Below are 26724 nucleotides of genomic sequence, written 5' to 3' on the forward strand. Positions count from 1 at the left end.
TCTGCCTTCAGCTCTGGTCATGATCTCAGGGTCCTGGGATCAAGCCCCACATTGGAGCAGGGAGCCTGCTTCTCCTTCTCTCTCTGCCTTCCTCACTGTCTACTTGTGATCTCTCTCTCTCTCTCTGTCAAATAAATAAATATTAAAAAAAAGTATTGCTCCCAGCTATATATTAGAATTAAGAAACTCCTTAGCTGTTTAGTATAGAATCTATATTGCTGGCTTCAATTAAATGAGCACATTTTAATTCCAAGATTTACAATAGATTTATTTTGAGACTTATATGTTTTTGCTTAAACTGCCTCTTAAAAACATATCTGGATTTTTCCTTTTGTAAATTAAAATTCTTTTTAACCATCTAAGTGTATTTTTTATAAAGATTTTATTACACATGATGTGACTGGAAATTATGTTTCATTCCAGTGATCTTATATTTAGATTGTTGACTGTTTGGCAGCCTAAGATTTCTTTATATATTTTAGAATAATAGTGTTCGGTTTGTGGATTCATTTTGAAGTACGTGTGTGTGTGTGTGTGTGTGTGTGTGTGTGTGTATCTGTGTGGTGAGAGTTTTTCTCTGCCCCCGTTCCTCTGTGTATATGATTTTGCAATTTCCTTTTCTTGGTTTTTCAATTACATTCTAGCACAAGAGGTATATGTTCTTTTCTCACTGAGAGTTGTAAAGCAATAAGGAAAATTTGCTCAGGTCTTTATTTACAATTTTCTCTGTACTTTCACTTCTTTAGAGGTTTGGTTTAAAGCCAAAGCCCAACTTCAAGTTGAACATCTCTCTTGTGGCATATGTGTGTGTGTGTGTGTGTGCATGCACATGTGTGTGTTCTTTTTTCCATAATACAATTGGGATTTGAGATAAAATATAGTCACTCTTTATAAATGGTGAAGGTATTTTATTTTATTTTATTTTATTTTTTTAAGATTCTATTTATTTATTTGACAGAGAGAGATCACAAGTAGGCAGAGGGGCAGGCAGAGAGAGAGAGAGGAGGAAGCAGACTCCCTGCTGAGCAGAGAGCCTGATGAGGGACTCGATCCCAGGACCCTGAGATCATGACCTGAGCCAAAGGCAGCGGCTTAACCCACTGAGCCACCCAGGCGCCCCATGGTGAAGGTATTTTAATGATTCAATGTAATCTAATGTAAGGACTCTTTTCCTTGAAGATGGTGACCTCCCAGTTTCTTCTTGAAGTGTCTTCTCCTTCCTTTATTAACACCTCAGATCATTAGTTGTCTTTTTCGCACATTTTTATAATACTTAGTGCATTTGCTAGGGTATTTATTCCAGTTTGGCAATAACAAAAATGATATTTTCAGTGGAAAATGGTGTATATTTTTCCATTGTCCTATCCTAAGCAAAGTCCAGGAGACTTTGGAACTAGGCTCATGACTGGAAGATAGTAAGGATGTCTTGAGTATGTTTGTGGGAAGAAGAGAGAACCAAGCACAGGAAACTGTGTATTGGGTAAAGTGACTTAGAGAAGCAAAATGATACTAGTCACCATAAATGTAAAATTTGGAGCAGGTGGGAAAGAGTGGAGCAGTAAGGACAAATTTCAATTGGTTATATTGGAAGTTTTACACCATGGAAATTGGCAAAGAGGACTACTTCAAATAATAATTAATATATTAGTTAATATATATTAATTTTGGTCATATAGTTCACTTGTTTCAATAATTCCATGATAGTAAAAGAACAAAAAAATTAAATTGAAAAAAAAAAATAGTGACAGGGAAGAAAGATGGTGCAGGAGTAGCAGACCGAAATGACATCAGGTCATAGGAGTTCAGCTAGATAGTTATCAAAGCATTCCAAATACCTACAAACTCAACAGAGGATCAAAGAGAAGAAGAGCAACAATTCCAGGAACAGAAAATTGACCACTTTCTGAAAGGTAGGACATGTGGAGAAGTGAATCCAAGGCGATGGGAAGATAGATCATGGAGGAGGGCCAGCTCCTGGCAAGTATCAGAGTAATGGACCACAAAATCAGAACTTTTAGAAGTCTGCTCCACTGAGGGATATCACTCCAGAGGCTAAGCAGGGGTGGAACACTTGCAGGGACAGTGTGGTCTCAGGACCTACAGGATCATTGAAAGATTGGGGTGTCTGATTGTGGGAGAGCACCCAGGTATCAGAGAGGGGAAGCCAACTATAGAGACAGAGCCAAGGTGTGAGGTCTCAGCTTGGGGTTTCCTCAAACTGTGATTACAGCACAGTTGAGCCACAGCTCTTGGAAAAGGGGACCCACAAGTGGCAGATCCAGGGAGACTCCCTTTCTTTCTCTGGAAGCAGCAATCTGCTGGGTTTCAAGACTCCAGAAAGGGCTGTGCATCAGACAGAAATGCTCAGTCACAGGCTGGGTGAGCCCAAAGCATGGCTGGAGAACAGGGAGATGGAAGTGATCGACTTCTTTTCTCTGAGGGCACACTGAAGAGTGGGACCCTGAGCTCCTAGCTCTTCCAGACTGGAGATTGGGACCACCATTTTCATTCATGTCCTCCAAAGCTCTACAGAAAGTGTTCAGGGAACAAAAACTCCTGAGAGTGAACTCAAGAGGATTTCTTATCCTGGCCCCTGGTAAGTGGTGCAATTCCACTGTGGGCAAAGACATTGAGAATCAGTACAATTGTCCCCTCCTCCAGAAGATCAGCAAGAACATCCAACCAAGACCAAGCTCACCGCTCAAGGAAAACAGTGGAACTCCAGAGATAGTGGAAAGTAATGCATGGAATTCATGGTTTTCTCCCCATGATCCTTTAGTCTTGCAAAGTTAAATTAATTTTTATTTTATTTTTTTCTTATTCTAATTTTTTTAACGTTTCCTCTTTCCTCTTTTAACGTTTTTTAAACTAGTTTATCTTAACAATACCTTTCTTGAAAAAAAATCTTTTAAACCTTTATTATTGTAGTCATATTTTATCCTTCATTGCATTTAGCCTTATTTTTTGTATACATGTAGGGTTTTTTTTCCCTAAAAAAATTTGGGATATAATTTCTTCTAATAGATCAAGATATACCCTAAATCTAACACAGGGTTTTATTCTAGTGTCCAGTCTGAGCACATTCTCTAACCCTTTTACTTTCTTCTTTCTTTTTCCAACCAACTTATCTTATCAATTCTTTTTTTTAGAACTTTTTAAAAAATTTTCATCTTTACAGGCATATTCCATTCCTTCAGTATGTTTATTCTTATTTTTGTATATATGTAAGTTTTCCTTTCTTTAAAATTTTGAGAGGTAGTTTCTTCAAGAGACCAAAATAAACCCAAAATCAAGTGAGTGGCTCTTTTCTATTCACCAGGAATATATATATATATATATATATTTTTTTTTTTTTACCACTTTTCTTCTTCCCCTGGTTTGGAGTCTCCTCTGATTTGGTTAGCATACATGTTTCTGGGATCTTTGCCACACTTTTAGTATTTTATTCTCTCATTCATATATTCTTATCTGGATAAAATGACAAGGAGGAAAAATTCACCACAAAAAGAAGAACAAGAGGCAGTACTGATTGATTGCTAGGGACATAATCAATACAGAAGTTGGTAATATATCAGATCTAGAGTTCAGAATGATGATTATCAAGGTGCTAGCTGGGCTCAAAAAAGGCATAGAGAATATTAGAGAAACCTGTCTGGAGAAATAAAATCCCTTTCTGGAGAAATAAGAGAAATAAAATCTAACCAAGCTGAAAACAAACAAACAAACAAACAAACAAAAAAAGAATTAATGAGGTAAAATCAAGAATGGAGGCTCTTACTACTAGGATAAATGAAGCATAAGAAAGAATTAGTGATAGAGAAGACCAAATGATGGGGAATAATGAAGCTGAGCAAAAAAGAAACAAACAACTACTGGCCCACAGGGGGAGAATTCGAGAAATAATGATACCATAAGACAAAACAATATTAGAATAATTGGGATTCCAGAAGAAGAAAACAAAAGAGAAAGAGGGGCAGAAGGTATATTGGAGCAAATTATAACAGAGAATTTACCTAACATGGCAAAGTGAAGAAGGATCAAAATTCAGGAGGCAGACAGAACTCCCCTCAAAATCAATAAAAATAAGTCCACACCCCATCATCTAATAGTAAAACTTATTAATCTTAGTGACAAAGAGAAAATACTGAAAGCAACTTGGGACAAGAAGCCTGTAATATACAATAGTAGAAATATTACAATGGCAGCAAACTTATCTACAGAGACCTGGCAGGCCAGAAAGGAATGGCATGATATGTTCAGAGCACTAAATGAGAAAAAAATATGCAGCCAAGAATACTATATCCAGCTAGGCTGATTATTGAAAATAGAAGGAGAGCTAAAAAGCTTACAGAACCAAAAAACAAACAAACAAACAAACAAACAAAACCAACCAACCAAACAAACAAACAAAAAAGAACCTTGCAAACACCAAAGCAGCCCTACAGGAAATACTGAAAGGGGTCCTCTAAGCAAAGAGAAAGCCTAAAAGTATTAGACCAGAAAAGAACAGAGACAATATACAGTAACAGTCACCTTAAAGGCAATGCAGTGCAATAAATTCATAACTCTCAATAGTTACCCTGAGTTAAATGGGCTAAATGTCCCGATCAAAAGACACAGGGTATCAGAATGGATAAAAACCAAAACCCATCAATATGCTGTCTGCAAGAAACTCATTTTAGACCCAAAGACTCCTCAAGATTTAAAGTGAGGGGGTGCAAAACCATTTACCATGCTAATGGACATCAAAATAGAGCTGGGTGGCAATCCTTATATCAGATCAATTACATTTTAAGTCAAAGACTATGAAAAGAGATGAGGAAAGATGTTATATCATACTTAAAGGGTCTGTCCAACAAGAAGATCAAACAATTTTAAATATCTATGCCTCTAACATGGGAACAGGCAACCATATAAACCAATTCATAACAAAATCAAAGAAACACATCAACAATAATATAATTATAGTAGGGGACGTCAACAACCCCCCTCTCTGAAGTGGACAGATCATCCAAGAAAAAGATCAACAAGGAAATAAAGGCCTTAAATGACACACTGGACCAGATGGACATCACAGATATATTTAGAACATTTCACCCCAAAGCCACAGAACACACAATCATCTCTAGTGCACATGGAACATTCTCCAGAAGAGATCACATCCTGGGTCATAAATCAGGTCTTAACCGTTACTAAAAGTTTGGGTTCATTCCCTGTATATTTTCAAAACACAACGCTCTGAAGCTAGAAATCAATCACGAGAGGAAATTTGGGAAGAATTCAAATACATTGAGGCTACAGAGCAGCCTACTAAAGAATGAAGGTCCACCGGAACCTAAAGAAGAATTGAAAAAATTCATGGAAACAAATGAAAATGAAAACACAACTCTTCACAGTCTTTGGATCACAGCAAAGGCTGTCCTGAGAGGAAATTATATAGTGATACAACCCTTTCTTAAGAAACAGGAAAGGTCTCAAGTACACAACTAACACTACACCTAATGGAACTGGAGAAAAAACAAAGAAAGCCTAAACCCAGCAGGAGAAGAGAAATAATAAAGATCAGAGCAGAAATCAATGAAATAGAAACCAAAAAAGCAATAGAACAAATCAACGAAACTAGGAACTGGTTCTTTGAAAGAATTATTAAGATTGAAAAACCCCTGGCCTGACATACCAAAAAGAAAAAAGAAAGGACCCAAACTAATAAAACCATAAATGAAAGAGGAGAGATCACAACCAACACTAAAGAAATACAAACAATTATAAGAACTTATTATGAGCAACTATACGCCAGTAAATTTGACAATCTGGAAGAAATGGATGCATCCCTAGAGACCTATAAACTACCACAACCGAACCAGGGTGCAATAGAAAACCTGAACAGACCCATCACCAGTAAGGAGATTGAAGCGAAAAACAAGAGCCAACGAACCAGAGCCCAGGGCCAGATGGCATCCCAGGGGAATTCTACCAAACATTTAAAGAAGAATTAATTTCTATTCTCCTGAAGCAGTTCCAAAAAATAGAAATGGAAGGAAAACTTCCAAACTCATTTCATGAGGCCAGAATCACCTTGATCCCAAAACTAGACAAGGATCCCGTCAAAAAAGAGAATCACAGACCAATATCCTTGATGAATGCAGATGCAAAAATTCTCACCGAAATACTAGCCAATAGAATCCAACAGTACATTAAAAGGATTATTCACCACAACCAAGTGGGATTTATTCCAGGCCTGCAAGCCTGGTTCAACATCTACAAGTCAATCAATGTGTTTCAATACATTACTAAAACAAGGAACAAGAACTATATGATACTCTCAATAGATGCTGAAAAAGTATTTGACAAAGTACAGCACCCTTTCTTCATCAAAACTCTTCAAAGTGTAGGCATAGAGGGTACATACCTCAATATCATCAAAGCCATCTATGAAAATCCTACTGCGAATATAATTCAATGGAGAAAACCTGAGAGCTTGTCCACTAAGGTCAGGATCACAGCAGGGATGCCCATTATCACCACTGCTATTCAACATAGTTCTAGAAGTCCTAGCCCCAGCAAGCAGAAAACAAAAAGAAATTAAAGGCATCCAAATTGACAAAGAAGAAGACAAACTATGACTCTTTGCAGATGATATGATACTTTATGCAGAATACCCAAAAGACTCCACTCCAAATCTGCTAGAACTTGTACAGGAATTTAGTGAAGTGTCAGGATATAAAATCAATGCACAGAAATCAATTTCATTTCTATACCCCAACAAAAAGACAGAAGAAAGAGAAATTAAGGAGTCAATCCCATTTATAATTGCACCCAAAACCATAAGATACCTAGGAATAAACCTAAACAAAGAGGCAAATAATTTGTACTCAGAAAACTATAAAGTACTCATGAAAAAATTTGAGGAAGACACAAAGAAATGGAAAAATGTTTTATATTCATGGATTGGAGAAAATATTGTGGAAATATCTATGCTACCTAAAGCAATTTATACTTTAATGCAATCCCTATCAAAATCCCATCATTTTTTTATTTTATGAAGAAGTGGAACAAATAATCCTAAAATTTATATGGAACCAGAAAAGACCTCGAGTAGCCAGAGGAATTTTGAAAAAGGAAGCCACACCTGGTGGCATTACAATTCCAGACTTCAAGCTCTATTACAAAGCTGTCATCATCAAGACAGCATGGTACTGGCGAAAAATCCTACACATCAATCAGTGGACAGAATAGAGAGCCCAGAAATAGACCCTCAACTGTATGGTCAACTAATCTTTGACAGAGCAGGAAAGAATGTCCAACAGAAAAAAGACAGTTTCTTTGAAAAATGGAATTGGGAAATTTGGACAGCCACATGCAGAAGAATGAAAAAGGACCATTTCCTTACACCACACAGAAAAAATAGACACAAAATGGATGAAGGACCTCAATGTGAGAAAGAAATCTATCAAAATCCTTGATGATAACAAAGGCAGCAACCTCTTCGACTTCAGCTGCAGCAACTTCTTCCTAGAAATATCACCAAAGGCAAGGGAAGCAAGGGCAAAAATGAACCTTTGGGACTTCATCAAGATCAAAAGCTTTTGCACAGCAAAGGAAACAGCCAACCAAACCAAGAGACAACAGAGAATGGGAAAAATATATTCTCAAATGACATATCAGATAAAAGGCTAGTATCCAAAATCTATAAAGAGCTTAGCAAACTCAACACCCAGAGAACAAATAATTCAGTCAAGAAATGGGCAGAGGACATGAACAGACATCTCTGCAAAGAAGACATCCAGATGGTCAACAGGTATATGAAAAAGTGCTCCACATCACTTGGCATCAGAGAAATACAAATCAAAACCACAATGAGATACCACCTTACACTAGTCAGATTGGCTAAGATTAATGTCAGGAAATGACAGATGTTGGTGAGGATGTGGAGAAAGTGGAACCCTCCTGCACTGTTGGTGGGAATGGAAACTGGTGCAGCCACTCTGGAAGACAGCATGTAGCTTCCTCAAAATGTTGAAAATAGAGCTACCCTGTGACCCTGCAATCACACTATTGGGTATTTACCCCAAAGATACAAGCGGAGTGATCCGAAGGAGCACATGCACCAGAATGTTTACAGCAGCAATGTCCACAATAGCCAAACTATATAAAGAAGTTAGATGTCCATCAATAGATGAATGGATAAAGAAGATGTGTATATATATATACAATAGAATACTATGCAACCATCTAAAGAAATGAAATCTTGCCATTTGCAATGATGTGGCTGGAACTAAAGGGTATTATTCTAAGTGAAATAAGTCAATCAGAGAAAGAAAATTATCATACGTTCTCTCTGACATGAAGAATTTGAGAGGCAGGGTGGAGGGCTTGGGGGTAGGGAAGGAAAAAAATGAAACAAGATGGGCATGGGAGGGAGACAAATCATAAGAGACTCATAATCTCAGAAAGAAAGAGAGGGTTGCAGGGAAGGGAGGTATGGAGAGGATGGTTGAGTTATGGACTTTAAGAAGGGTATGTGAAATGGTGAGTGCTGTGAAGTGTGTAAGCCTGATGTTTCACAGACCTGTACTCCTGCGGCAAATAATACATTATATATTAATAAAAATTTAAAAAAAAGGGAGCCAAAAAAAGGGAAAGAACAATAAAAAAATTAGCCTGCTCAGCATTGGTTACCTCCTTTAAAGGATAAATATGTTTTTCACAGACCTAATCTCTCATTTATTTGCATTAAAAATATGTGCCTTCATACATATTCATTATGACCTTAGTCTTCATCTCTAAGAATTAAAAAAAAAATCTCTCTATAGATATTCTTATTATTATTCCTCATTCAAAGCACTCTGTATTACATCCGCTACTTTAATCTAATTATAGATTATGGAAATATTCACTAAATAGCAAGCCTAACATTAATAACTAGTTGATGATTAAAATTAATACAATAGAAGAATTTTTCACACTTTTTAAAAAAATTAATTTTATTTTCTCATTATTCCAAGATTCATTGTTTACGCACCATACCCAGTACTCCATGCAGTACATGCCTTCCTTAATACCCACAACCAGGCTCACCCAACCCCTCATCCGCTTTCCCTCCAAAACCCTCAGAGTCCACAGTCTCTCATAGTTTGTCTCCCCTTCCAATTTCCCCGCACCCATTTCTCCTCTCCATCTCTCAATGTCTTCCGTGTTATTCCTTATGCTCCACAAGTAAGTGAAACCATATTGTAATTGATTCATTCTGCTTGATTTATTTCACTCAGCATAATCTCCAATCCTGTCCATGTTGATACAAAAGTTGGGTATTCATTCTTTCTGATGGAGGTGTAATATTCCATTACATATATGGACCATATTTTCTTTATTTATTCATCTGTTGAAGGGCATCTTGGTTCTTTTCAGTTTGGCAACTGTGGCCATTGCTGCTATGAACATTGGGGTACAGATGTCCCTTCCTTTCACTACGTCTGTATCTTTGGGTAAATACAGTAAATACAGTAGTGCAATTACAGGTTCATAGGGTAGTTCTATTTTTTTAATTTCTTAAGGAATATCCACACTGTTTCCCAAATTGGCTGCGCCAACTTGCATTCCCACCAACAGTGTAAGAGTGTTCCTCTTTCTCCAAATCCTCTCCAACACATGTTGTTTCCTGTCTTGTTAAGTTTGGCCATTCTAACTGGTGTAAGGTGGTATCTCAGTGGATTTGAATCTCCCTGATGGTTAATGATGATGAACATTTTTTCATGTGTCTGTTAGCCATTTGTATGTCTTCTTTGGGAAGTATCTGTGCATGTCTTCTGCCCATTTTTTGACATGGTTATCTGTTTTTGACATGGTTATCGGTTTTAATGTTGAGTTTGAAGAGGTCTTTGTAGCTCTTGTATATCAGCCCTTTATCCCTAATGTCAAATGTGAATATCTTCTCCCATTCCATGGGTTCCTATTTGCTGTGTTGACTGTTTTCCTTTGCTGTGCAGAAACTTTTGATCTTGATGAAGTCCCAAAAGTTCATTTTGCTTTTGTTTCCTTTGCCTTTGGAGACATGTCTTGAAAGAAGTTGCTGCAGCCGATGTTGAAGAGGTTACTGCCTATGTTCTCCTCTAGGATTTTGATATATTCCTGCCTCACCTTGAGGCATTTTACCCATTTTGAGTTTATCTCTGTGTTTTCATGAGAGAATGGTCAAGTTTCATTCTTCTACACATTGCTGTCCAATTTTCCCAGCACCATTTATTGTAGAGACTGTTTTTTTTTTTTTTTTCCTCCACTGGATATTTTTTCCTGCTTTGTTGAAGATTATTTGACCATAAAGTTGTGGGTCTGTATATGGACTCTATTCCACTGATCTATGTGTCTGTTTTTGTGCCAGTACCATGCTGTCTTGGTGATCACAGCTTTGTAGTAAAGCTTGAAATCAGGCAACATGATGCCCCCAGTTTTGTTTTTCTTTTTCAACATTTCCTTAGCTATTCAGAGTCTTTTCTGGGTCCATACAAATTTTAAGATTATTTGTTCCAAGTCTTTGAACAATGCCAATGGAATTTTGATCTGGATGGCATTGAGAGTATACATTGTCTGGGCAGTATAGACATATTAACAATGTTTATTCTTCTGATACATGAGCATGGAATACTCTTCCATCTTTTTGTGTCTTCTTCAATTTCTTTCATGAGTGTTCTATATTTCCTCAAGTCCAGAGCCTCAACTTCTTTGGCTAGATTTATTCCCAGCTATCTTACGGTTCTTGGTGCTATAGTAAATGGAATCAATTCTCTAGTTTCCCCTTCTGTATTTTCATTTTAAGAAAACAACTAATTTCTGTAGATTGATTTTGTATCCTGCCACATTACCAAATTGTTTTATGAGTTCTTGTAGTTTGGGGGTAGAGTCTTTTGGGTTTTCTACATAGAGTATCCTGACATCTGTGAAGAGAGCAAGTTTGACTTCTTCTTTACCTTCTTTACCTTCTTTGAATATATTTTCTTTTTGTTGTCTGATTGCTTTTGTTAGGACTTCTAGTACTATGTTGAACAACAGTGGTGAGAGTGAACATCCTTGTCATGTTCCTGATCTCAAAGGGCAGCCTGTCAGCTTTTTCCCATTGAGGATGATATTTGCTGTGGGTTTTTCATAGATTTTATGAAGTTGGGAAATGTTTCCTCTATCCCTATGCTTTGAAGAGTTTTAATCAGAAATGGATGCTATATTTTGTCAAATGCTTTTTCTGCATCAATTGAGAGGACCATTTGGGTTCTTCACTTCTTTTATCACCTTGATTGAGTTGAGAATGTTTTTCACACTTTATAACTGACTGACTTGATTATTTATCCTCATCCACTGTGGTATGTCACTCTAGGTAAAAATATTTTCACCATTCCTCATTGCTGTCAGAATAAAATACAAGTTTTATGGTGGATATTGAAATAGTTAATTTAGTTTTTAATGTGGTGTGATTAAACTATACTATTATTAAAATGCTTACCTAATCAGATTGATCCAAAATGGACTTAAGATTAAATGTTATTCAGTTATTTCATGTCACAAATAAATGCATAAATAAATTCATCTTGTTTTATAATGTGAGGGATTATAATTTAAATTGGAAGTCTTTTTTTAAATCTTTGATGTTTTTAATTGATTTAAGGTTTATATTTTCTGAGCTTTCTAATTTGTTCCATACTTCTACTGAGAGCTCTATGTGATAATAGAAAGTATAATAAAATGCATATTTTCAACACAAATTTTAAAGAATAAGCTAATGACACAGGTAAGTTGTTGATTTTTTTAAATTTTAATAAAAATAAGACTATTTGAGGAAAACTTACTCATTTCTGAAAGAAAATTCAAATGTAATTCCTATTGATTTTGTAGCTTATTCAACTATTACAGTTACATAAATGTATTTAGAATTGATACAATGATAGTAGTCTGTTTAAAACAGGCCTTAACTGAAATACTGGGTCAATCTTCCCGATTAAAGAAGTTTAAACTAAATTAATATATTTAAGTAGAACAAATGACAATAAGGTAAAAAGAGAAAGAAATGGCTCACATAAGAGAAATGTGCTAAATGCTGGTTTTCCTTCTTGGTCTTTTAAAATAAATTTGCAGGGAAATGGGGTGCTAAGAACCATCCTTATTTTTAAAAAAGTCTGTATGTGGGCACGGGGAGGGAATTGCTAACAGAATTTTTCAAAATGAGGTGGGTTTAATCTGGTAATAACAGTTCCTCAAGACTAGTGATGTTTAGGCATAGGCTGGCCATACTGTGACATTATAGTTGTCAATTTAATTGATTATTTTTACTCTTTTCCTTATAAGCTAATGAGCAAAATGTGTCATTATTTCCTATATGAATTAAAAATACTAATGAATTACAGAATTAAAGTGGACATCAAAATCAAGTCTGAAAAATCAAGCAATCAACGCATAAATATATTTTATACATTATATATTTTATATCTTGTAAATAAATACATATATTTTAAGCTATTATTAGCAAAGTACTAAATATTTCTCAGTGTAGTTTATATCCTGTATTTTTTTATCATAAAGAAGGAGCACTATAGTTTCCTTAAGATAAAAGCTCATTTATATCACAGTTAACATATGTATGGCATATTATATTAATAATATGGGACATCTAGTTTAGATAAAGTAAAGATAAAACCTAAACACCTGTGAACTAATCATAAGTTGTCAATTTAAAGAAAATCACTGTCATTCTATAACACTTTGGTCTAAACTGAGTCCTTAATTACTCAACCTGACTGAATTGTACGTTGCATGTCAAATGTTTCCTGTGAGGTTAACTGAGCATTCTTCTCTGGAGAAAACAGTCTTCAGTATCTGGAGATTAAATGTTATAAACATTGTCCTGAAAAAGATAGAAATCTGCGAATTTATTAATTCTTGCCCAAACACTGAAGTTCTTTCTTTATTACCTTGTCCAAATAATGAAATTGCTCAAATAATAACTTATTTTTTCTAAAATAGAGTTTTTATAACAAGAATATTAATATCCTAAAATTTCCTTAATTAATGAAAAAAAAACAGGTTAGAAATTTTCAAACTTTTCATGAATTGTTTTGAATAAATTTTCTCACCCAAACAGTGTATCTGCATTACCTGAACCTAGTAATTAGAAATGGATGTCCTGTGAAACACAGTATCTTATTTATTTATTTTTCACTTTTTCTTTAACTTAAATTTAGCCAACATATATTACATTTTTAGTTTCAGATGTGGTGTTCAGTAATTCTTCAGCTGTATATAACACCCCATATATTTTATAATAAACATGATTGTACTAGATTTCATTCTCTCCTTCCAGGTTTATCTAAGATATGATATGTACAAATATGAGAAATATCTGAAAGTAACAAATCTGCCACTTCATCTTCATGTTCACTCTTGTACTGAGATCAAATATTAGGAAAGGAGGGGAATATAACACAGAGACCCATAAGTTCTTTCTAACAATGCCTCCATAGTCCACAATGCAAAAAGAATAAATATAAAGAATAGGATTAATTTGCTTTGAAATGCATTAAAGCGGTATAGAATGTAGCATATTAAAATAGTTATGTAAATGGTGAGCCATAAATCACAGTTCTATTTACTCTATGACAGTATACATTTCACATATTATTCTTCAAGACATAATATAACAAATACTACAATATAAGCAGCATTGCACTGAAACATCCATCACCACTACCTTCTCTCTACTAGAGTACCTCTGTATTTGTTGATAGTGGAAATTGGAGATCTGAAACAAGCCCCACTGTATTCCAACTACAAAAAACCCACTTCAAGTATAAATGTAAACTGCAGACTCTTGTAGGTTAAAAGGAAAATGATTGAAAACCAAGAATCATGCTAACACTAATCAAAGGGAAGCCAGAAAAGGCCTTTTGCTACTGGAAGCGTATCCTGTCCCTGTTACTCCATCTAGACCTAAAACATAAATGACAATGTGTTTTGTTAATGAAGCTTCTGAGAAATAGGCATTCTCTTATAAAGCTGTGTTCACACTGTGGGAGTGTGAACTATTACATCTGGAAGGAGAATGCATTCATTCCATTATAATTATAATTTTAGTTTTAAAATTACAAATGGATTTATTCTTTGACTAAATTGAGAAATAGCATATGCATATACATTTCTCAGTAAAATCATTAATTACAGCTTTGTTTGTAACAGCAAAAGTAAAATGAATTAAAATAATATGACTATCTTTCAGCAAGAAAATGTTAAAATACATTACGATGTAAAATACATTCCTGCAGGGTTGCAGGAGCATGGGGAGAAAAGTGTGAATTTCACTGGATAATTCAATCATGTGTAGCATTATCTATAAAAAAGTAAATGTAAAAAATAAAGAAAGAATATCAAAAAGGAAAGCAACAATTCCATTCTGATATAAAGAGATCCAGTCACACTGGGAATAAAGCTATTTCCTTACTTTTGTCTGGTTGTTCAAAATCAATTATTTTGTCTTTTCATTCATTTTATTTTCATTTTTGGAAGAAGTTAATTATTTCATGTGATGTAATAAAGAAACAAAATAGAAGTTTTATTCATCGTGGCCCATATAATGAAGAAGATAAGAATGCCATATCATAAAACTTCCAGAAAATAATGCAGAAATGAGCTGGTTGAAAACTCTTGGAATGAAATGAAAGGTCAAAAATGCATAAGCTTATCTTTGAGAACAGCTGGAATGCCAAGATTTTCACACCTATAGTGTGTGTGTGTTTTCCTCATGGTTTTGTTGCTGGGAAAAATGAAATAGTTAATGTGCAAAGACAGCTTTCATCAGATATGTGATGAACTGTGAATGCCTTCTGGGCATGAGTAAAATGAATTTAGCTTTAAACGTTATGGCTTTGAAATAGTTATTTTAATCATATGTAAAGTTTTTTCAAGTAGAATGACTTTACCATTATTTATTTTAACATGGAATTATCAATAAGCTTTTCACATAATATAGTTTCTATAGTTTTGAGTCATTTGTAGATATATTAAGTCTTATAAATTCAGATATGATCATTCATGGAGAATTTAGTGGCTATCAGGTCAATGTAATTATATTCTGTTTCATTAAAAAAAATGTAAAAAAACTTGAATAGAAAATCTTCTTTCCTAAAACCTGAGAATTCAATTATCAGTGGTCTCTGGACTTCAATTAAATAAAGTAACCATGACTGATGAGTAAATCAGACATTTTTACAATTAATTTCATTCATATAATTTCAATACTTGTGGATAGGTATTTTTAACCTCAAAACACATTAAAACTGATTAAATAAAAGAGAAATAACTCATTTTTAAATGTGTCTATCTCTCTTTTTTTTTTTTATCTCAAAGTGTATTAATTCAAGTAGAAACTCTGTGCAATCCTATTCTGTCACAGAGTTTTCCTCTTACATTCATATCATGCATTGCTGTCACTGTAAGTACTCAGTGATGCTACTGATTCCAGGCTTGTTCTAGAGTTTGATTCATCAGCAACATCCAGTTTGCCCGTATGTGAGAATAGATGTACTTTATTTCTTGCAAGGTTTTGTTTTATTGTTTGTTTGTTTTGGTTTGGTTTTGGTTTTTGGTTTTAAATCTAGAATCACATGTAAGAATGATATTTGACTTGAAAATCATTTTATTACAAAATAAAAGTGATCCATTCCCAGCTACATTATCCTATTAACCAAACATTGGCCCATCATTGGGTACTTGGTTTTGTGTAGGACATTATGTGCCCATATGCCTGAACCTAGTGATTAGAAATGGATAGTCATTTGTCAAAAACAAAGCGTTTTATTTATTTTTTCATTTTTGAAACTTTTTTTTTAATTTGAGAATATCTTTGTAAGAAGCTAGAGGAAAACTGGATAAGTGAGAAAAAATACCATGTGATTTCAGTCAGATCATTTGAACACGTTTATAAGTATTGAGGAGAAAAAATTACAGTAACCTCTGATTATGCCTCCTGATTTGTGTGTTCAAGGGTAGAAATCTTTCTTACAAATTATTATTAATATCACTAAGCTGCAGTAAAAAGATAAACCTTAAAGGCTACTTCAGTCCAGGAGAAATATTTAATGTTTCATTAAAAACAAAACAAAACACTGTAGCATCAATAATTTTGTGCAACCTATAAGATATCCAAGACCAGCACAGATCAGGCATTATTGTTTTTCATCCAAAGGAGAACAAATGTATGACATCCTACCCACTGGTATCATAGAGTAGAATTTTAATTAGGCTAAAATATTGTGGCAAATTTTCCAAGAAACACAATTCATATTAAAGGCATTTATAGATGCGAGATAACCAAAATTGATTGAGAAATCATTCCTTATTAATAAGTAATTAATGTTTAAAATTTCTTCAAGGCAAATGGGAACAAAGAAATCCTCCAGAGCATATCAATGTAAAAAAAACTAGTATTTAAAAGCCAAGTTTGAAATATGCTTATGCAGACACATAAGAATTTTTGATAATATTAACAGAAAGATATTACCAACCATTCCAAGGCAGAAGGGCACATGGAAGACATCCAGAACAGGACATCCAGAAAATGATCGGAAGAGCACAACTCTTGAACTAAAGAAAAAAGAGAGGAGATCCCCACGGCACAAGAACAAAGACAATTACCTGCCATGATTAATACAAAGATTTTCATCATAATAAAGTTTTATTTGGGTGTGTGTAATTACACTACTTGGAAAATTTATAAATTCTCATTTTAAATTGTTACTGTAATTATTGTTAAGTTACTTTCTTTGTAGTTGTTACAAAGTACTGACTTAGATCATTCAGGTTGGGGTTAACTAACGTCAGCATTTCTCGACATGAAGGGCCTCAATCTGGTAAAAAGCATACTATGTAGAGTATTGCTTCTGTCTGGAAGTGTGCATTATTCCATGTCCACTCTACCTTAGATCTTATTAGATCTGTATTAGTCTATTTGCATTTATAATTATCTATCTCAGTTTTACAATATAATATTTCAGGTTATATATTGCATCCTATGAAATTTTAGGACTGACAAAGTATTCTGTCTTTTTTTCTATCCTTTTCTCTCCTAAGCTTATACTCCTCTCTTGTATTTGAGAAAAATATCAATAAATACATTTTGCATTCCTACCAGTATTTGATGATTGGGGGATTCCTTTGCCTATTACCATATAATGCTAATGAATAACCTTGTCCCTATTTATTAAGGAGTTTTAGGACAAAGTTGATGACTAGTTACCTTTAACCTTACCAAAGGGTAAAGCAGGATAAAAGTTCATAACTTATGCACATGGTGCTTATGAGAACATAATGTCAACTTTAAAAAAATGGGTAGCAGAATATGTATATTTGCCATTTTTTCTCTTATGGAAGAAAATACTTTGAAAAATAATTCATTGGTTCTTTAAAAAATTAATCTTGGAAAAACAATTTTTGGAAATACAAGTTCTTCAATTTTGTTTCTGGTAAGCTGCATAAGTACATTAGTCCAAAAAAATTTTTTTTTCAGAACTATGGTTTTCATCATTTCCTTAAATCCATAAATTTAGTGGAGAATTGGTTAATGGTGATCAAATCTTAGAAAAAACAAATGTAGTCATTTTGCCTGTAATGTCTTATACTCATAATAGCTTATGTTATCTTCAAATACTCTTTATTCACAAGTTTCATTTTAAATTGTGATTATGGTCAGAAAAGTGATAATGTAAGAAGATGACATCTATTATCTATTATTCTTTAATACTGACATCCTTGTTATTTTTTTCTGTTTCCAATTCAAAACATTATTTTCTTTCTGTGATGATTGCAGCTTCAACTGTTGTGTAAATATCACATTGTCTATAGTTGTTTTTTTTTTCCATTTTATCTCTTTAGTATTTGAGTGGGTGACTCATTTATTTTTACAGTGCTTAGAAAAAGACTGAAAATCATGAAAGAGACATGGATAAGAAAATAATAAGTAATGGTATTGTCCATGTTTAAAATAAGTTAACATCCTGTTAAGGATGATATTAAAAAAGCATTAAATAGAAAAAAAGATACAATAAGAATGATTTTATTGAATCATATTGACTTAAACACATCATGGTGTGCATATTTAACATATCATATATTTGTAAAATAGAAGAATGGATTATACAAAAATGCAGTTATTATTATTTTAGAAGCAGTAAAGTGAATGGTTTAATTCTTATTTAACAATTCCACAAGGATTTTACCACTATAATGAAAAATTTTCTCATCTCTGAGCAAGTGTATTTTTATGTTAAGTTTTCTTCTTCTTTTATCTAAAGATATTGTTATCTTCTAGGCAGGAAGGAAATAATTTTACGATCATTAATAAAAGTACTCATGCCAATGGCTATCATTTTGACAAATATATGATTTAATATTAAAAGAGTGAAACATAATTTGTCCACCCATAAAGACCAAGAAAAGGTGTTATTAGTATATCAAGAGTTTGTTCCTCATTATTATGGAGAATGATAAGGAATGTTTCAGGAAGGGACTTTGAAGGCAGAATATACACTTTCAAATGTGGCTGCACCATGTACTAACCTTGTGCCCTTACCAAACGTTTACTTTATTTACTGTAATCAGTCTATTTCCTAAGCTGTAAAGTGGGCCAATCATCATTATGAAACTCTATAGGATGGTTATGAAGATTTAGTGAGAAAGAAAACACTTAGGGCTGTGCCTAATACATAGTGGCCCAATGAAGTTTATTAGCCAGTATTAAGGTGGTGATCATTTTGCATTATGTAAGTATATCATTCAACACTTTAAGCTTATTATAGCTATATATCAATTATATCTCAATAAAACTGGGGAAAAACAAATATGAAATAAGTGTGTTATCTAATATAAAAATTCAGTGGGTGATCTTTTAGTTTTAATGATGTCTTTTCCTTATAAGTTACACAATCCTCAAGTCCCCTCCATCCATTCTTTATTGTGTTGAAAGAAGTATTAATCACTTTTATTATAGATAATTTTATTTTAAAGAAGGGATCAGGGTGCCTGGGGAGCTCAGTTGGCTAAGCGTCCAACTCCTGATTCCATCTCAGGTCACAATCTCAGGGTCATGAGGTCAAGTGGCACATCAGGCTCCATGCTCAGTGACAATCTGCCCTCTGAATCTCACTCCCTCCTTCTCTATCTGCCTATCCCTCCTCCTCTCAAATAAACAAACAAACAAACAAATAAATAAATCCTAAAAAAAAAAAAAAAAAAAAGAAAGGAGCTAAAGTGACAGAACAGAAAAAAAAAAAATGAGGTTAAGAAGATCACTTTTAACTATAAAGAAAGATACTTTCTTCTTTTGTGATATAATTTGTAGTCTTTTGTTGTAGGGTGGGGATTTATTTTTAAACTTTTCTTCTTCTCTGTCATTATTGTTAGAGAACAAGAGGGAAAGGTGTTTTTTTTTTTTCTTGTTTCATTATTTCTTATTTAGTTTTCCATAATGTTTTTCCAACTAAATAAATATTGCACTATGCCTCAAAGTATATTCCGTGGAATATAAATCTAAGAGAAATGTCCTGAAAAATGGATTCCATGATCAAATGGCACATTTCTTGTTGAAGGATTTGAGAAGTTATAAAAGAAAAACATTTGTTTAATGCTTTACTAATGATATCCATGTCTTGTAAATCATAAATCTGCTCTGCACAACACTTTTAAAAGATGCATGGGCCAATGTTCCATGGAACACTCTTTAAGAAAGATTTTTATGTAATCTTAAATTGAAAACTTCTGATTCCACCCTAATAAAGAAAGAGCTAAGAAGAAACTCATTTAGTTCAAAAGTCACGTGTTATGAGGTAGACATTTGTTGACTTGTAATGAATAAATTTCATTATTCTTTCATTTTGCAACATTAGTTCAAATAATTCCTTCGCTTTTTATATAATCTGACTCCTAAACAACTCAGTTGATCTGTATTTTGGTGTAACATCTAGTCAAAGCATCAGCTAAGACTCTCCTAATTACTCAAGAGAGGTGTGGAATCTAGAACTTAATTAAAGAAAAATGATCAAGTAAAAGCAAAAACTCATACTGACAAAACTGGTAAATATTTACTTTCTTACTGATTTCTATAGACAATCTTCCTTAAATTTAAGAGTGAAATTATGTAGAAATGTTTAGGCTTCATTTACCAGGCTAGCTTTGATTTCTAGAAAATTGAAGTTTTGTATCATAAGGCACTGAGAAAAATTTTTAACAAATTTGAATATGAACCTTTATGAAATGAATATTTCTAAGGGTCAAAATTTTAATTAACTATACTAATAAAGTTTAATCTTTGCCATGATAAATAAGATTATCATTAGAAACATAAGCCATTGTAATAATGCTATAGTAAATACTATTTTACTCCACTGAAGTGTTTTGGTTGTTTTCCCTTTACTGAAATTTCCATACTACTTTATGTCTATTGTCTTCATTTTTAAAGTTCTACCCTTTTGTGTTATACTTTCCCTACTACTTATTTAATCAGTAAATCTCAGGCCTACACTTGTCCCTGTATTGCCTAGGACTAGAAGTCTTTAAACATTTGCTCAGAATCTATTTTCCTTTGGGGTGCCTGGGTGGCTCAGTCCTTGGGTGTCTGCTCAGGATCTGGCTCAGGGTCCTGGAGTCCCAGGATCATGCCTGCATCAAGCTCCCTGCTTAGTAGGGGTCCACTTCTCCCTCTGATCCTCCCCTTTCTTGTGCTCTTTCTCTAATAGATAAAATCTAAAACAAAACAAAAACCTATCCTCATTTCAATGCCAATTTGATTCTCCAAGATAGTTAATTAAGACTGATTTCTCAGTTTTGCATTTTACCTTCTCACAGATGGAAGCAATATTATTGTGTTTTTATGCAGTTTTCTTTTAGGAAGCTAACAGATTTAATTCCATCTCATTGCTAGTGAGTCCTGAGATCCTTGTAGGAAACTTGGCTCCAGCTGAGGCACAGCATCATATCTCAAGAAGAATAAGATGGAGCACTGCTTAATTTCTACCTTCAGAGCTCTGGATCTACCCTTAAGTTCTCATGGTACTGGGAGACCATGTCCACAAGGATATTCCCATTTAACGTCACATCAAAGTCTAGGTTCCTTCCAACTTTAACTTCTCCATCATGCCTACTAGAATCTCTAATCAGTCATAAATAGGTGATTGTATGTCCTCAGATTCCTGTAAACATTCTCTTTATTTCCTTTCCATCTTCAGAGATGGTTTCTCTCCAATGACATGACCATTTTTATAATTTTTTCTGGTAGCTTTATCAAATTGATGTTTTTTTGAGTTATAAACCCTTTCTTTCTTTACACACACACACACACACACACACACACACTATATACAGGATACAAACAAAATGGGGTATGTGTTATTCTTACTCCCCATTTCCACTTCCAAGCCATTCTTCTCATTACTTCTTCAAAGCCACTGGTTATTTTTTTAGGTATTTCCATTTACTTTACAAATATCTGCCTCTCCTATTCATCTCTTCTATCAGACTTACTCATTGAAAAATATCAACAAAGACTAATTTCTGACTTTGAGCCATCTTTGTCATATATATGTTTCAAAAATAGTGTTTCTGCAAAGGAGGGACAGGTGGGTGTTTGTTTACAACATTGCCTTATTGCCAGTGTCTGGAATACTCAGTTTATTAAATCCATTAGTGAGTATTGTATCCTTTCTTATTTTACCATCTAAGAATTGTCCAGACTACTGTCAAAGATCAATCTTCTTGATCTCTGGATCCCACATCTACTCTATCCTAGTGAATAACGTTTACTATTATGATTATTTTGTTTCTTTACTGTTACTGCTTTTGCTTCTGCTGGATCATTTTGGTATGTAGGTTTCACTTGTTTTGCTTTAAAAAAATAATTTCTTGTGCTCTTTTTACTATTTTTTATGTTTCCCTATTCTTTCATACTAATCTCTTCTTCTAATGAGTAATTTGTACATGGCATCTCCTTTATTTCCTCTTCAGTTTATTCCATTTTGATCACTCATTCTTATGATCCACAAAGATAATTCTCAGAGTCACCAAAACCTCAATCTTGGCAAATGCAATATTCATTTAACTTCCTTAACATTGCTTGAACTTTCAATACCATTTAGCTTGGTAGATGATTCTTTATTCTTTCTTTCTTTCTTTCTTTTTTTAAGTGTTCATGTTCCTTTTTTTATAATTTTATTTATTTATCTGACAGAGAGATAGAGAGAGAGCACAGGTAGACAGAGCAGTAGACAGAGAGAGGGAGAAGCAGGCTCCCTGTTGAGAGTAAGGAGCTCAATGTGGGGTTCCATCCCAGGATCCCAGGTTCATGACCTGAGGTGAAGGCAGATGCTTAACCAACTGAAACACCCAGGCACCCCATATCTTGGTAGCGCATTCTCTGATTTTTTTCCCCTATTTTTCCTATTCTAAGATTCTGTGAGAACTTATTCCTTTTTTCCCCATATTTTGTAATTCTCTTTCTTCTGCTATGCCTAGAATGTGGAAAACTACGCAGGGTTCAGTGTTAGATATTCTAGCCAATCTTACCTTAGGCAATCAGAAAAATCTCATAAATCTGCTGCCATATGTATCTTAATGTGTCTCAAGTCTAAATCTTCATCTGCTCTAGCCCTGGGCTCCAAACACATGAAATTGTCTGTTTAGCATCTTCATTTGGAAGCTTAACTGACATCCTAAATATAATTCAGACAAAATGTACCTTTCAGTTTCTGCTATAATCTGCTCCTTCTCTAGTGCCATAAATAATGAAACTATCCATTTAGTTCACTGAAATTTTCAACAACAAAATATAGAAGATACTACTCATTTATCTCTATCCCCCATACTTTAAACCTAAATTATAAGCAATTTCTTTTGGTTCAAACTCAAAAAATATTTTTCCAATTTTAATTACACTTTACTGTCTTCATTTTCTACTTATTTTAAGCCGCTATCATACTTTGAATGGAATATATATTCATATATATTATTAAGCAGGCTTCACATTTTATTTTTGGTACAGCAGTTACTAGGGTCTTTCATTTATATAATAAACAAGATCATTGGCATGACTTCCTTATTACCTTTTGATGGTTTTCATTTCAAGCAAAGAAATCCAAACTTCTACCATGGCCTGTAAGATGCTTTATAAGCTAACTTGTACCCACTCACTGGCCTTTTCTCCACTCCCTTTTCCTCTCACAAGGGCCTGATGCTGTATCTTGACTTTTGGTTGATGTGCTTGTTTTTGTTTTTATTTCTGTTTTTATTTCCTCTTTTAATATACATAAGCTTTGAGTGTGTTTTCTCAGGGATTTTTTTTCTTTTTTCTTTACTACTTTTTGTTTGTTTCAGGAGTACAATTTAGTGACTTTTCACTTACATACAACACACAGTGTTCTTCACAAGTGCACTCCTTGATGCCCATCACCCATTTAACCCATTCCCCAGTGACTTACCCTCCAGCAACCCTGTTTGCTCTCTATAGTTAAGAGTTTCTTATGGTTTGCCTCCATCTTTATTTTTATCTTATTTTAATTTTTTGTTCCCTTCCCCAGTGCTCATCTGTTTTGTTTCTTAAATTCCACATATGAGTGAAATCATATGGTGTTTACCTTACACTGACTGACTTATTCACTTAGCATAGTACACTCTATCCTTTTTGTTGCAATGGAAAGATTTCATTCTTTTTTATCTAATATTCTATTTTCTATATATATCACATCATTTCTTGTTTATTCATTCATCAGTCAATGTACTTTCTTTTTTTTAAGGATTTATTTATTTGAGGGAGAGAGTGTGTAAACACAGGTCAGGGGGAAGGGTAGAGGAAGGGAGAGAGAGAGAGAAGCAGACTACCCTCTGAGTACAGAGCCCCAGATGGGGCTTGACCTCATGACCCATGAGATCTGACCTGAGCCAAAAACAAGAGTCAGACACTTAAGCAACTGAAACACCCAGGTACCTGCCCCCTCCCCCACTTTTAAAAAGGTTTATTTATTTATTTGAGCGAGAGAGAGAGAAGTCAGTTGATGGATATTTGGTCTCTTTCCATAATTTGACTATTGTGGATGATGCTCCCATAAGCATTGAAGTGCACGTGCCCCTTTAAATCAATATCTTTATACCCTTTGGATTAATACCTACTAGCACAGTTGCTGGGTGGTAGTGTACCTTTATTTTTAACTTTTTGAGGAATCTCTATACTCTTCCAGAGTGGCTACACCAGTTTACATTATCACCAAGTGTGCAAGAGGGTTCCCCTTTCTGCACATCCTCACTAACATCTGTTTTTTTCCTGAGTTGTTCATTTTAGCCATTCTGACAGGTGTGAGCTAATATCTTATTGTGGTTTAATTTGTATTTCCCTGCTGATGAGTGATGTTGAACATTTTTTTCATGTGTCTGTTACCCATTTGTATTTCTTCCTTGGAGAAATGTCTTTTCTTGCCTTTTGCCCATTTTTTAAACTGGATTGTTTATTTCTTCTGATCTTTTATAGCTCTTCTTAGTATTCACATGATAGTTCAACTATCATGTCTTCAGAGTTCATTCTTTCCATTCCAAAATATTCTCTACCTTATTATCTTAGTATTTTTTAAAGTTACAGATTAGTGCATCACCATCTGTGTCATAATCTTTGAGTCTTTATCATGTTTATATATTTCCATAATTTTTCTCTCTCCCTTTCATTAACATATAAGGAGCTTCTCTGAGTGACTTTTTAAAAATATTTTTTTAAAAAATATTTTATTTAAAATTATTCTTTTATTTAATGTTTTTTATAATTTTTTATGTTTTATAAACATATAATGTATTATTAGCCCCAGGGGTACAGGTCTGTGACTCGCGAGGTTTACACACTTCACAGCACTCACCATAGCACATACCCTCCCCAACATCCATAACCTCATGACCCTCTCTCTACCCCCCTCCTCCAAGCAACCCTCAGTTTCTTTTCTGAGATTAAGAGTTTCTTATGGTTTGTCTCCCTCCCAACACCATCTTGTTTCATTTATTCTTATCCTACCCCCCAAACTCCCCACATTGTATCTCCACTTCCTCATATCAGGGAGATCATATAATAGTTGTCTTTCTTGGATTGACTTATTTTGCTAAGCATAGTACCCTCTAGTTCCATCCAAGTTGTCTCAAATGGCAATATTTAATTTCTTTTGATGGCTGCATAGTATTCCATTATTTATATATACCACCTCTTCTTTATCCATTCATCTGTTGATGGACATCCAGGTTCTTTCCATAGTTTGGCTATTGTGGACATTGCTACTATAAACATTTGGGTGCATGTGCCCCTTTGGATCACTGCATTTGTAGTTTTAGGGTAAATACCCAGTAGTGCACTTGCTGGGTCATAGGGTAGCTCTATTTTCAACTTTTAGAGGAAACTCCATGCTGTTTTCCAGAGTGGTTGCTCTAGCTTGCATTCCCACCAATAGTGTAGGAGGCTTCCCATTTCTCCACATCCTTGCCAGCATGTTTCCTGATTTGTTAATGTTAGCCATTCTGACTGGTGTGAGGTGGTATCTCACTGTGGTTTTGATTTGTATTTCCCTGTGCTGAGTGATGTGGAACACTTTTTCGTGTGTCTGTTGGCCATCTGGATGTCTTCTTTGCAGAAATGTCTGTTCATGTCCTCTTCCCATTTCTTGACTGGATTATTTGTTCTTTGGATTTTGAGTTTGCTAAGTTCTTTATAGATTTTGGATACTAGCCCTTTATCTGATATGTCCTTTGCAAATATCTTGTCCCATTCTGTCAGTTGTCTTTTGGTTTTGTTAACTGTTTCCTTTGCTGTGCAAAAGCTTTTGATCTTGATGAAGTCCCAATAGTTCATTTTTGCCCTTGCTTCCCTTGCCTTTGGTGATGTTCCTAGGAAGAAGTTGCTGTGGCTGTGGTCAAAGAGGTTGCTGCCTGTGTTCTCCTCAAGGATTTTGATGGATTCCTTTCTCACACTGAGGTCCTTCATCCATTTTGAGTCTATTTTTCTGTGTGGTAAATGGTCCAGTTTCATTTTTCTGCGTGTGGCTGTCCAATTTTCCCAGCGCCATTTGTTGAAGAGGCTATCTTTTTTCCATTGGACATTCTTTCCTGCTTTGTCAAAGATTGGTTGACTATAGAGTTGAGGGTCTATTTTTGGGCTCTCTGACTGACTTTTTTTGATCTTGTAAACTACCAAATCTTCAGGGCCTAAAAAAGTCTGCCACAACTTACTATTCAGTAATGTATATTTAATGCATTCTGACATTCACTAATACTAAAATGCTGAACAAGAAAATGGCAGCACCAAGCATTAAAGAGTTTACAATCTAGCAGAAGAACAAGACAATTAAATATGCAATTCAATTAATGTTTTTAAATTTATGCTAAAAGAAGTATTTGTTGTAATAATAGATCATATAGGGATACAATGTAAATCATATGTTCAAGAATGTTTTATCCAAATGGAAATGTGGTGTATGGCAAAGTATCCTACAAACTGATTCATATTGAGAGCTTAGCATATGTTCAGAAAGTCCACACAGCAAAAAGTAGAAAATTTCTCCAAGATAGTAAAGTTGCATCTGGGTACAACATAGTATGAATGTGGTAGAAACTGAAGCTATTTAAGTGAGGGTGTGTCCAACTGAGTTTAAAATTAATTATAAGTAGAAATATCTTCAAGCATGA

This window comes from Mustela erminea, chromosome 2 (assembly GCF_009829155.1).
Source record: "Mustela erminea isolate mMusErm1 chromosome 2, mMusErm1.Pri, whole genome shotgun sequence".
NCBI classification, from domain to species: Eukaryota; Metazoa; Chordata; class Mammalia; order Carnivora; family Mustelidae; genus Mustela; species Mustela erminea.